Source organism: Sciurus carolinensis, chromosome 5 (genome assembly GCF_902686445.1).
Source record: "Sciurus carolinensis chromosome 5, mSciCar1.2, whole genome shotgun sequence".
NCBI lineage: Eukaryota > Metazoa > Chordata > Mammalia > Rodentia > Sciuridae > Sciurus > Sciurus carolinensis.
The window spans coordinates 47,885,448-47,898,979 of NC_062217.1; the positions used below are offsets into that span (position 1 = coordinate 47,885,448).

Here is a 13,532-nt window from a genome sequence, read left to right on the forward strand (position 1 = left end):
GTGGGTCCCGCCGGTGCCTTTAGCAGCACTTCCCATATGGTCTAGCGGTTAGGATTCCTGGTTTTCACCCAGGCGGCCCGGGTTCGACTCCCGGTATGGGAATAGTGTAGTTTTTTTTTTTTTTTGAAGGCGGGTTTGGGGGATGTTTTATTTCCAGTTGTTCAGCTTGACACCCGTCCCCTGCTTGGGTCAGTTTGTAGAAAACAAGCATTGATGTAATCGTTAGTGGCGTCCAGAGCTGGGGTGCTCCTTTGAGAGCCTCTAGTGGTGTGCAGTGCGGGTTGGAGGAACGCGAGCGCCCCGGGTCCCACTCTGGGTCCCTCTGGCTCGCTGTGTCCGTCGGTCAGGGAGTTTCACTTTCTCCGGAGCTTCTTCCCCGCCCCTTCTGCCCCAGCCCGTAGTTTTCCAGACGCTGGGGAGTTGGTGATTAACTCCGGCTTCGCGTTATCGCCTCCCCATACCCCCCTCGCGTCCACGCCCTGCTTGGTCGCCCTCTCCCGACTCCTCCGGGGAGACGCGGGACGGGTTTGTCCCTGCTTTGGGCGTCCGTCTGTGTGCCAGGCGTTTAGGAGACCCCCCTCCAGAACGCCCGGAGCCTCCGGCAGCGGCCCAAGGGGCGCGCTTTCCCGTCGGCGCAGCTGCCGGTCACCCCCACCCGCCGCGTGTGCCTGCGGGCCGGCCCGCGAGGTCAGCACACTTGACACTCCCCGGGCTGGTCGCCGTCAGTTAGTACCCAGCCTGTGGAGAGAGCCTTTGGGAAGAGGCCCCCCTTCCTTAAAACACAATGAGCTGCGCAGAAGGAAAATACCACTGTGATGAGATGTTTTTAAAGAAGAAAATTGACTTTCCAAAGGACCAATGTTTTAAGTGCCACTGATTAAAAAATCCTGGGGGGAGGTGGAGCTTGGATGAGAGAAAATTGGCTGGAGACTGGGGAGGGGATGTTATAACAAAGTTTCACTGTATTTTTAAATATAGAAGCCCTGTGTTTATTACGAGGAAGGGGCAGCTGTGTCAGCAGCATGTGAGCTGTAAATGAGACAAAAGCGTTATCTTAAATGCAAGTTGAAATTAGAAAATAAGGGCAGCTATAATGTTTAGTCTGTTGGGTCTCCGGGAACAAATAAGGAAAAAATGACTCTTGTGAATATGTTGTCATAGCCATGGCTAAAAGCGTGTTGTTATGTGTGTGTTCCAAACTATTATAGCTTTAACTGCATAGTAAATTTGAAAAATAATCTGTTAATATGATCTGCACGATTAAGGATTAATTAGCTTTTCATTGTAAATAAAAAGATAAAAAACTGCCACAACTATAAATTTTAAATCATCTTCATTAATTCAAATATTTGTTTACTACATGCCAAGTGTCATCAGATGCTTTGAAGTTACTGATGTTCAGGTGCTTTATATTAGTAGGTAGATGATAGAATACTGATGAAATCATATTTTGTCCTATGATTAACTGTGAACTTATGGAAATCTTTCACCTTGTCTGAACTCTAGCTTTACAGTCATAAATTCTTGAGAATATACCTTACAAACTTCAGAGAGCGTTGCAAGAATAATTCTTGTATAAGTAATGAAAGTGGAAAAGTTTCATTTAAATAGGGAATGATATTATTATTATTAAGAACCAGTTACTAAAGAGTTAGGTTCAAATTTGGAAGGAAGGAAATTTACTTCTGTTTTAATTGTCTCCACAGAGAGCTTAATTTTTGAAATGACTTGGTATTTTTTGAACCCAATGGTACAAAAATGTATTATTTTAAATTTGAACACCCCTAATTGTAAGTAGTCAGACTGTATTTGGGGCGAGCTAAGGGGAATGGTTGATGGCAAACCTGTCCAAGACACAAATTATTTTACTATATTTGTGTACCAGATAGAATATGATAAAGCAACATGTGAGTTGTAGAAGTTGCTACTGGAACAGAGAGATGAAGAATCAGTTATACTCAGGTAAGAGAACTAGAGAAGAGACTAGGAGGGGAGAGTGTTCTGGACCTTGAAGAACTGGTTGGATTTCTCCTGATGGGGAATGTGAATCATAAACCTGAGATGGAGGGAGACAAGTACCAGGAGGCTAGCAAGTAGTCTGGTTTGGCAGGAGCAGAGTGCCTGGAGGGAGAACCATGGGAAATCAAGCCTGGACAGTAGAAAGGAATTTTAACTTGATATATTTTGATTAAGTACTAGGTTCTTTTTATCAGAGTAAACTTTTATGTCATTAGAGTTTTGAAAACTTTTTTTTTTGTCTTTTTAAAAATCCTGAACATAGCTGTAATATGTAGGGAAAAAATCTTACTTAAAAAGACTCAAACTAGAACCAGGTGACATGTATCTTGGCATGCTGACGCAGAAGACTCAGGAGTTCAAAATCAACCTGAACAACATAATCAAACCCCATCTCAAAAGAAAAGAAAAAAAGCCAGGCATGATGGTACACACCTATACACCTGTAATTTTAGTGTGACCCAGGAGGTTGAGGTAAAGGATCAGAAGTTCTAGGCCAGCTTTAGCAATTTAGTGAGACCCCCTGTGTCAGAATACAAAAATAATAATAATAAAAAAAGGGCTGGGAATGTAGCTCAATGTGAGCACCCCTGGTTTAAATCCCCAGTACTGGGGTGAAGGGAGGTTTCAAACAGAATAAATATGTAGATTATTTTGTAACCATAGGTTTAAAGTTGAAATTTTAGTAGAATGGAAAAAAACCAACCAGTTAATTATAATTCAATTTATAAGAATGAAGTCTAGATTTAAATTATGAGACTAATCTGAAGCTATTTTCTTATTGATTTGCTTTATTGAAATATCATGATATTCTAAGATAACTGCAAATTATTGCCAGTAAGGAATACTTCTTAAATTGGTTAAGACTAGGAGATAAATTTGTGAGGATTTATGCATATGGTTGTACTTTTTTACTAAAACACCATTGGCAGCCATATTTTAGGTGTTTTCTCTTGGCCTCTAAATACTTATACTAAATAAATGGTGCAGATGTACCCCAGAAGTCTCTTTAATATTTGCTGATGTGTGGGTAATCAGAAGATATATCAAAGTTCAGTAAATGTTTGCAGAAATGAGTACTCATATTTAAACAAATACAAGAGATTAGGAAAGGATTATGGCATTTTAAGCAAAATATAGACTTCATCCTAGTCTGTGAGACCTAGGGTTATCTGCTCTCTGCTTACCTTCCCAACTTCATTTGTACATTTTGCCTTTTCATTTTTACTTCTTAAACATGCCAAACTTATTCTTGGTTTTATTACTTGCCATTCTTCTGCCTATAACATACCCCCTCCAGTTCTTCACATCTCAGGTCAGCATTACCTTTGCAGAGAGGTCTTTTGTGATCATTCTAGCCTCCCTCTTTTTGGTTACTTTCTGGTTAACTTACCCTGTTTTTACTTCATTTTTATAATAATCACCAATTTATTTATTTGATTCTATTTCTTATTTTGTTCTATCAGAATATGAGTTCCATAAGGGTTAGGATATTGTGTAGTGGGGTTGTTCTTGATCTGTAAAATTCAAACAATAGTAAACAAATTGGAAACCCTGTGGAAATTGGAAATGTAGAATGGTGCAGTCCTGTTGGAAGTTCGGTAGTTCCTTGAACTGTTAAATAGAGTGATATCCAGCATTTCCTAAGTGTATACCCAGGAGAAATGAAAGCATATGCCTACACCAAAACTTGTATACAAATGTTTATGCAGCACTATTCATAAACAAAAAGTGGAAACAACCAAAAAGTTCCATTGATGAATGAATGAATAAATGGTAATGTGTTCATACAATGGAATTTTGGCAACAAAAAGATGAAGTACTGGTGCATACCATACATAGAGGAATTTCAAGAAGCAAAGCATAAAAGACAACATTTTATATGATTCCACATGTAAAAGGTTAAAAACAGTTACCTGCAGAGAAAGAAGATAAACTTAGTGATTACCTTGAAACAGAAAGGGGTGTTGGTAGGGTGCCTGCTAATGTAGTACACACAGTGATTAAAATGTACTAAAATTAGACTTTAGTGATATTTGCACAACTCTGTAAATATACCAAAAAACATTGAATTGTGAACTTTATGGTATGTCAACCTTCAGCAAAACTGTTAAGGATTGAAGCAACGAAAAGCATATAGGACTTTAAAAAAAAAATTCAGTGCTAGGAATTTGAACTCAGGACCTCAAGCATGCTAGGAAAATACTCTACCATTCTCCAGTTTTCCTAATTTCGTTTTGAGACAGGGTCTTGCTAAATTGTCCAGGCTGGCCTCAAACTTGTGATCCTCTTGCCTCAGCCTCTTGAGTCGCTGAGATTATAGGTGTGTGCCACTGAGCCCTATTGCATATAGAATATCTCTAGATTTAAAATTTATCATTCAAATATTACATATTTTAAAATGATAATAGGGTAATTTAACAAAATTCTAGCTCCTAGGTAATTTCAGGAATGTAGCAGGTACTCAAAATTAACTGATGAAAGAGGTTAGGTGAGTATACACATAATTATGTTACAATGCGTAGTGTGCATAGTGTGGCAAATGCTCAGAGAGAACTAAACCAAGGGTCACAGTGTTTAAAGGTCTCCAAAATTCACATTTGTTTTTGTATTAGGGAATAGGAAAGGCTTCAGGTAGGAGGCAGCTTTGAGATGAACTTTGAAGGCTAATTAGGCTTTTGTTTATATAGATGGGGGAGGGTTTAGAGGAAGCAAACCAAAGCAGAGATGCATTAACAGTTGCTGGCTAATTCTGGCCTAGTGGAGTCTATAGGTGGGATAGAATAGGAAATAGGACTAGGGTTGGTAGGGAACAGTGTTAGTGCTCTGGCAGATCTCTTGTCTCTCCTAACACTCCCAATTCATGTTGTTTCCAGTGGCTCATACTTTGAAGGAACCTCACCCCTTACCTGCCTAGGGCTGGAAATGCCTGGGTCCTTTTACTTGCTTCCCTTAAGAGACTGCCCTGTCAGGAACCCATAACTTTGGAGCAGATGACTTGTTTCCCTCTGTATCACCAGATTTGGAACAGTGAATGGCACCTGGTAAACATTTAGAAAATATTTGATTGACTGAATAAATAAAAACCAAGAGTTGCAAGGCCTCTTCAAAGCAGTTTATTTTACAGATCCCCTTCGCCCTTGACAAGGAGATTTTGGAAGATCCTTGAATTTTAGGCTAAGGAGTTTTACTTAGCTTGGAAGAGGGATATGAAATTAATTCATTTAGTAGTATTGTGTTAGATGAACTGGAATTTGGAAGGGTTAGACCTGGGTCCTTTCCCACCTTCATTCCTATTTTTCCTTCTACTCTGCTTAGGTTAGGACCTGACCAAGCTAGGCAATCTTCTGCCAGTAGTAATCTCCCAACAACTCTGTTTGTTTCTAGTCTCCGTAAATAGGGTGATGACAGCGAAATAGAAAAGATCAGATATAAGAGATTCATTGAAGGAAATATTTAAGATTACAAAATAAATACTCCTAAAAGAAATAGGGAAGCTAAACAATTTTTTGGAGAGGACAGGCAAATTTTACCCTTCAGGTTGGTCAGGTAGCAAATTTATTACACATCTTTGTGTAGTTTTTTGAACACTGAAGTTGTACATTGAATCTAAGGACAGTGAAGACTGTGAGACTGCCACCGTGTGGACAATACAATTTTAGAACTAAAATCCTAAAGAATTGTAGAAAAGCTTCATTCCTTTGAAATTTACTAATGTATTCATTTTGCTACTAGGGATTGAAACCCAGGAATTTTTTTTTTCTTGGAGGGGGCGTACAGGGGATTGAACTCAGGGGCACTTAGCCACTGAGCCACATGCCCAGCCCTATTTTGTATTTTATTTAGAGACAGGGTCTCACTGAGTTGCTTAGCGCCTTTCCTTGCTGAAGCTGGCTTTGAACTCGTGATTCTCCTGCCTCAGCCTCCTGAACTGCTGGGATTTTTTTTTTTTTAATTTGTTCTAATTAGTTATTCATGACAGTGGAATGCATTTTGACATATAAATGGAGTATAACTTCTCATTTGTCAGGTTGTACATGATGTAGAGTTACACAGGTCATGTAATCATTTATGCACATAGATCCATTCTACTATCATTCCTACCCCCATGCCACCTTTGCTCTCCTCTGCCTAGTCCAGAGTACCTCTGTTCTCTCTTCTCCCTTATTGCAAATTAGATCCACATATCAGAGAAGACATTTGGCCTTTGGTTCTTTGAGTTTGACTTATTTTGCTTAGCATAATATTCTCCAGTTCCATCCATTTACCTGCAAATGCTATAATTTCATTCTTTTTAAAGCTGAATAATATTCCATTGTGTGTATATACCCCAGTTTTTTTATTAATTCATCTGTTGAAGGCACCTAGGTTGGTTGCATAGCTTGGCTATTGTGAATTGAGCTGCTGTAAACATTGATGTGGCTGTGTTACTGTAGTATACTAGTTTTTAAGTCCTTTGGGTATAAACATAGGAGTGAGATAACTGGGTCAAATGGTAGTTCCATTTTCAAGTTTTCTTAGGAATCTCCAGGAGTGTTTTACCACATCTCCAGTCCTTTTTTATTTTGAGACATGGTCTTAGAAATTGAGAGGGGCTAGATAGCTGAGGGTCTAAGTTGCTGAGGCTGGCCTTGAACTTGCTGCCTCAGCCTTCCCAGTGACTGGGATTATAGGTGTTTGTCACTGCACCCAGCACGAAATTTATTATTTTAGAGTTTACTATGGTTCTCCTACACATAGTGTATGTGGTAGAAATCTTCTTTTAAGTTTTTAAAAAATTTTAGGGTACCAGAGATTGGACTCAGGGGCACTCAACCACTGAACCACATCCCCAGCCCTATTTTGTATTTTATTGAGAGACAGGATCTCACCGAGTTGCTTAGTACCTTGCTTTTGCTGAAGGTGGTTTTGAACTCTCCATCCTCCTGCATCAGCCTCCCAAGCTGTTGGGATTACAGTTGTGCGCCACCGTGCCTGGCTGTAATCATTCCCCCCTCCCCAACTCCTTCTGAGACTTTAAAATGGAATCTAAAATACAATTAATAGTTTTTAAAAGTTGTAAAGAAACTCATTGCTTTTTTAGAAGATGTGTTTCTTCAGAAATATGAGTTTGTTTTTTAAAGCATGGTATGTAGGCCTGTTGTGAAATGGTCTTTTTTTAGTTTCATTGTACTACTTTTTGAAATCTTATTTTATAATACACACATACATACAGTATTGTCTTTGAGAGTTTGAGAGTTAGAATTTTTTGAGTACTATGTGAATCCCCTAACCACTGCCAGGTTCTTTTTTTTTTTTTTTTTTTTTAGGTACTGGGAATGAAACTGAGGGTTGCTCTATCACTGAGTCACCATCTTTAACCTTTTTTGTTTTTATTTTGAAGCAGATTCTCGTTAAGTTGCCTTGACTGACCTCAAAATTGTGATACTCCTGCCTCAGCCTCCCAAGTCACTGGGATTATAGGCTTGTGTCACTGAGCCTTGTTCTTCTAATCTTCTGTGGAGTTGGTTTTAGTTAAAAATTCTCCTTGCTAGATGAATTGCCTTAATTGTACTTTTAAATGAGTTTGGAGTATATTGTTTCTTATTTAGAAGGGTTGTCTGCTCACAAATTAAACAGTGGTAAGCTAGCTTGATATCAAAGTGAAATGGTGATTGTGAAAGACTTATTTGTTCTCTGCAACTCAGGAAATGGTTCAGTCTTGGATTCTACAAAATAACTTTGCCAGCAGATGAGTTGTTTACAGCCTATAATGTCATGTAAGTGGCTTACACACTTGAATTCCCCGAGATGTCAGCAGGGGTGGAGTAGTCATTTAGTGCTTGAAATTTGTGGTACTAGTAAAGCAGAAGAAAGCTGAAACAACATTCTGAGATTAGCAGTTGTGCATTCTGATGAGAATGAATATTGGTCTCTAGCTCATTAAGTTACCTGATACTTTGCATTAGGGGCCCTACATTTTGGTATTAGTTGTCAAATATTCATGATCATTATTTCTAATTTTGGTACTGGGGATTGAACCCGGGGTGCTTCACCACTAAACTACATCCCTAATTGTTTTTATTTTTATTTATTTATTTTTTTTATTTTGAGACAGGATCTCCTAAATTACTGAGGCTGTCCTTGAATTTGATGTCTTCTTGCCTCTGTCTCCTGAGTTCCTGGGGTTCCAGGTGTGTGCCATGGTGCCCAACTGCTAATGATTTTTAATATTTAAATATTACTGTTTTTCTATGAAGTGTAGCTTAACAAACCTAGTAGTTGACTTTAAATGTTTGGATTTATTTTTTTTTCATGTAAATGGGTGGGATTGTGGGTAACTTTTTAAAATTATTTTTTGTTCCCTAAATATTTTACTTTCTATGGTCAAAATATATTGTGTAATTTAAAGCTAAATAGAGGGCTGGGGAGATAGCTCAGTTGGTAGAGTGTTTTCGTCGCAAGCATAAGGCCCTGGGTTCAATCCCCAGCACCGCAAAAAAAAAAAAAAAAAAAAAAAAAAAAAAAGCTAAATAGACCCTGATGAAAATACAAATATCTAGCAGTATGTGGTAGCATGCCCCTGAAGCTCCAGCTAGTTGGTAGACTGAGGCAGGAGGATGGCTTGAACCAAGTTAGAGACCAGCCTGAGAATAGTGAGATCTCTGTCTCCCAAAGAAAAGTAAATGTTTTTACAGGTCCACAAATAAGTAAATTATCATGTTTTTTAAAAGTACTATTTGGGTGGGAGTGTAGCACATGCCTATAATTCCAGCAACTCAGGAGGCTGAGGCAGGAGGATCACAAATTCAAAGCCAGCCTTAGCAATTTATCGAAACCTGTCTTAAAAAGGGCTGGGGATGTGCCTCACAGGTTAAGCACCCCTGGTTTCAATTTCCAGTACCAAAGTATTATTTAGATATGGCTTAAGAAAAGTAACTTTCTAAATATTTCATAGTCTATTTGTTCCTTTCCTAGGTATTGCAATAAAGAGTTCATAAAATTGAGGATATATTTGTGTTAGTTTTTTTTTTTTTTTTTTTTTTTTTTGGAACTGTAGGTTGAGTCCAGGGGAGCTTTACCACAGCTACATCTCCAGTCATTTTTAATTTTCATTTTTGTTTTGAAGCAGTCTCACTAAATTGCCAAGGCTGACCTTGAACTTGGAATTCTTTTGCCTCAGCCTCCTGAATCATTGGGATTATAGGCATGTGTCACCACATCAGGATATATTTATATTTTCTAACGACCTTTAATTATTTTGCTCTCATATTCTTTTTAAAACTGTGATATTAAACTTACATAAAGAAACTTTTAACATTTAATCTACACTTAAGCTTTGTTTTCTCACAGTGTTTACCTTTTTATGCTATATAATACTATTTTAGGATTATTGGTAGTTAATTGTTCACTTTTACTTTTCATACCTAGGTTTGTTTCCCCAATACAAATAATAAAATATTGGGGGTGGGAGGGGTTAGCGTTAGGGTTAGGGTTAGGTTTAGGGTTAGGGGTAAGGAGGGTGGTAAGAATGGAGGAAGGAAGGACTGTATAGAGGGAAAAGAGGGGTGGGAGGGGTGGGGGGGAAGGGAAAAAAAATAACAGAATCAAACAACATTGCCCTATGTAAATTTATGATTACACAAATGGTATGCCTTGACTCCATGTACAAATAGAGAAACAACATGTATCCCATTTGTTTACAATAAAAAAATTAAATAAAATAAAAAAATAAAATATTTTATTCTTCGATAAGTAATTCTCATATAGATGACTTGGAATTTTGTTAAAGCAATTACAACTGTTTCATAAACGGAATTTTAGTATTTTTGAATGCAAACTATTCACTATTAAATACTTTGGGGGAGTTGATAATAGTGGGGATTAGATAAATAAAAGTTAAAAAAATAACTACTCACCTATCACCAGCCCTTTTTATTTTGAAACAGAGTCTTGATAAGTCGTTGAGGCTGGCTTTGAACTTGTGGTCTTCTTGCCTCAACTTCCGAGTTGCTGGAATTATAGGCATTGCTACTGAGCCCCACTTTCACTATTAAGTACTTTCTATTTAAAAACTTTTTTTTTTTTGCTTTGAAATGTTCAGGAAGGCACTTAGCCTGGTGACTTCTTCATCTTTATTTGTAGTTTTATCTTTTGAGTTAGTATTTTTTGGATTCAGGATTTAGAGACCAGGATGTATTTCTGAATTAGAATGTGTTATATATTGCTCAGTGTGAAACTTTATTTTTCCAAATTTTATCAAACATTTAATTCAGCGTTTCAGGGTTGGAATGGAATTTTTTTTTATCCCAGCTTTCCTAACTTTTGTGTTTATCAGACACTTGTCTTATGCCAAAGGACACCTACGACCCTATTAATTGGGAAGGATGAAGCCCTGCTGAGGAGGCCAGTGGGCATGGACCCAGTTGCAACAGCTGAGTAGAAAGAGGGGTATGACAAGAAGGGAATGATCACAGGCAAAGTTGATAGGGAAGACTGCTCAGCACACAGTGGGGTTAGAGGACTATCCTGGTGAGAGGTAAAACACAGGTTTAAGTAATTCAGAACTCCAAGTGTGCAGATGGCATTAGTGAATTTCAGAGATGAATGGGAATGCCTTTCCTTTGTTTTCCGTTTTTCTGTGTCATTTCACATGAACCACAATTTTGGTTTTCTTTAAAATTCTGGTTTGAAAGATGGTTTATTCTTCTGCATTGTCAATACGGTCTAGAATGCTTTTTACTAGTTTACTGAGCCTTGTTTATTTACTTTGGTGCCAGGGATTGAATCCTGGGGCATTTAACCACTGAACCACATCCCCAGCCCTTTAAAAAAATATTTAGAGACAGGTCTGGCTAAGTTGCTTAGGGCCTCACTAAGTTGCTGAAGCTAACTTTGAACTCTTGATCCTCCTGCCTCAGCCTCTGGAGCCACTGAGATTACAGGTGTATGCCACTGTGCCCAGCAATGGAGTCTTATTTTATTTTATTTTTTAACTTTTATTTATTTATTTTCATTAACTTTTTTATTTGATTTTTTTTTTTGAAAATTCTTTCATACATGTATGTAGGGTAATAATGTCTGTCTCAATCCACCCCACCCCACAGTACAATCCAAAGTTCTTCATTCTTCCCTACCCACCCCCTACTATGAATCAGCATTCACTTGTCAGAGAAAACATTCAGCCTTTGGTTTTAAGGGATTGACTTATTTCACATATCATGATATTCTGCAGTTCCATCCATTTACCTGCAAATGCCATGATTTCATTCTTCTTTAAGTCTGAGTAATATCCCATGTGTATATGTACCACATTTTCATCTGGGCTTACTTTTTCTTCTATTAGGTGCAGGGTCTCTGTTTTAGTGCCTAAGTACGTGATCCATTTTGAGTTGATTTTTGTGCAGGATGAGAGATAGAGGTTTAATTTCATTTTGTTACATATGGATTTCCAGTTTTCCCAGCACCATTTGTTGATTAAGCTATCTTTTCTCCAATATATATTTTTGTCACCTTTGTTTAGTATGAGATAACTATATTTATGTGGGTGTGTCTCTGTGTCTTCTATTTTGTACCATTTGTCTACACGTCTATTTTGGTGCCAATATCATGCTGTTTTTGTTACTATTGCTCTGTAGTAAGATTAAGGTCTGGTGTTGTTATACCTCCTGCTTCACTCTTCTTGCTAAGGATTGCTTTAGATATTCTGGGTCTCTTATTTTTCCAAATGAATTTCATGATTGCTTTTTCTATTTCTATGAAGAGTATCATTGGGATTTTAATAGGAATTGCATTAAATCTGTGTAACACTTTTGGTAGTATGGCCATTTTGACAATATTAATTCTGCCTATCCAAGAGCATGGGAGATTTTTCCATCTTCTAAGGTCTTCTTTAATTTATTTAGTGTTGTGTAGTTTTCATTATAGAGGTCTTTCACCTCTTGTTAGATTGATTCTCAAGTACTTTATTTTTGTTGAGGCTATTGTGAATGGAATAGTTTTCCTAATTTTTCTTGCAGTGGATTCATTGCTTATGTATAGAAATGCATGTGATTTATGGGTATTGATTTTATATCCTGCTATTTTGCTGAATTTATTTATGAGTTCTAGAAGTTTTCTGGTGGAATTTTTTGGATCTTCTAAATGGAGAATCATGTTGCGGCAAATAGTGATACTTTGAGTTCTTTTCCTATTCTTTTCCTATTCATATCACTTTAATTTCTTTTGTCTATCTGATTGCTCTTGCTATGGTTTCAAGGACAAGGTTAAATAGAAATGTGAAAGTCTTGTTTCAGTTTTTTGGGGGAATGCTTTCAGTTTTTCTCCATTTAGAATGATGTTGGCCATGGGCTTAGCTTTTACAATGTTGAGGTATGTTCCTACTCTACCTAGTTTTTCTAGTGTTTTGAACATGAAGAGGTGCTGTATTTTGTCAAATGCTTTCTCTGCTTCTATTGAGATAATCATATGATTCTTGTCTTTAAGTCTGTTGATGTGATATATTACATTTATTGATTTCTGTATGTTGAACCAACCTTGCATGGTGGCATAAATGAACCCCACTTCATATCGTGGACCATTATCTTTTTAATGTGTTTTTGTATGTGATTTGCCAGAATTTTATTGAGAATTTTTTTTTTTTTTTTTTTTTTTTTTTTTTTGCGGTGCTGGGGATCGAACCCAGGGCCTTGTGCCTGCAAGGCAAGCACTCTACCAACTGAGCTATCTCCCCAACCCCTATTGAGAATTTTTGAGTCTATATTCATGAGGGATATTGGTCTGAAGTTTTCTTTCCTTGATGTGTATTTGTCTGGTTTTGGTATAAGGCTGAAACTTACAGAATGAGTTTTGAAGGGTTCCCTTCTTTTCTATTTCATGGAATATTTTGAGAAGTATTGGTCTTGTAGAACTTGGCTAAGACTCCATCTGGTCCTGGGCTTTTCTTGGTTGGTAGGCTTTTGATGGAGTCTTCTATTTCTTTGCTTGAAATGGATCTGTTTAAATTGTGTATGTCCTGCATCGGTTTGGGTAGATCTAGAAATTTGTCTAGAAATTTGCCGATATCTTTGAGATTTTGGAGTATAAAGTTACAAAATTGTTTCTAATTATCTTCTGTATTTTAGTAGTATCCATTGTAATATTTCCTTTTTCATCACAGATTTTAGTAATTTGAGTTTTCTCTCTCTTTGTTAGTATGGCTAAGGATTTATCAATTTTATTTACTTTTTCAAAGAACCAACTTTTTATCAATTTTTTGAATTGTTTCTTTTGTTTCAATTTCTTGATTTCAGGCTCGGATTTTAATTATTTCCTGTGTCTTCTGCTTTTGGTGTTGATTTGTTCTTTTTCTAGGACTTTGAGATGTAATGTTAGGTCATTTATTTGTTGGCTTTTTATTCTTTTAGTGCATGAACTGGATGAAATGACCTTTCCTCTTGGCACTGCCTTCACTTCCCAGAGATTTTGATATGTAGTATCAGTGTTCTTATTTACCTCTAAGTATTTTTTTTATTTCCTCCTTGATTTCTTCTTTTATT

The 13,532-nt window shown here is 37.3% G+C and overlaps 1 protein-coding gene and 1 non-coding gene across 4 annotated transcripts in view; both read left to right on the forward strand.

The window, feature by feature from the left end:
• Elf1 (E74 like ETS transcription factor 1) overlaps window positions 1-13,532 on the forward strand; it is a 105,421-nt gene that overhangs the window by 468 nt on the left and 91,421 nt on the right. The window lies entirely within an intron of this gene.
• Trnae-uuc (transfer RNA glutamic acid (anticodon UUC)) lies at window positions 31-102 on the forward strand. The gene has a single exon. It is a non-coding gene; the product is annotated as a tRNA-Glu (tRNA).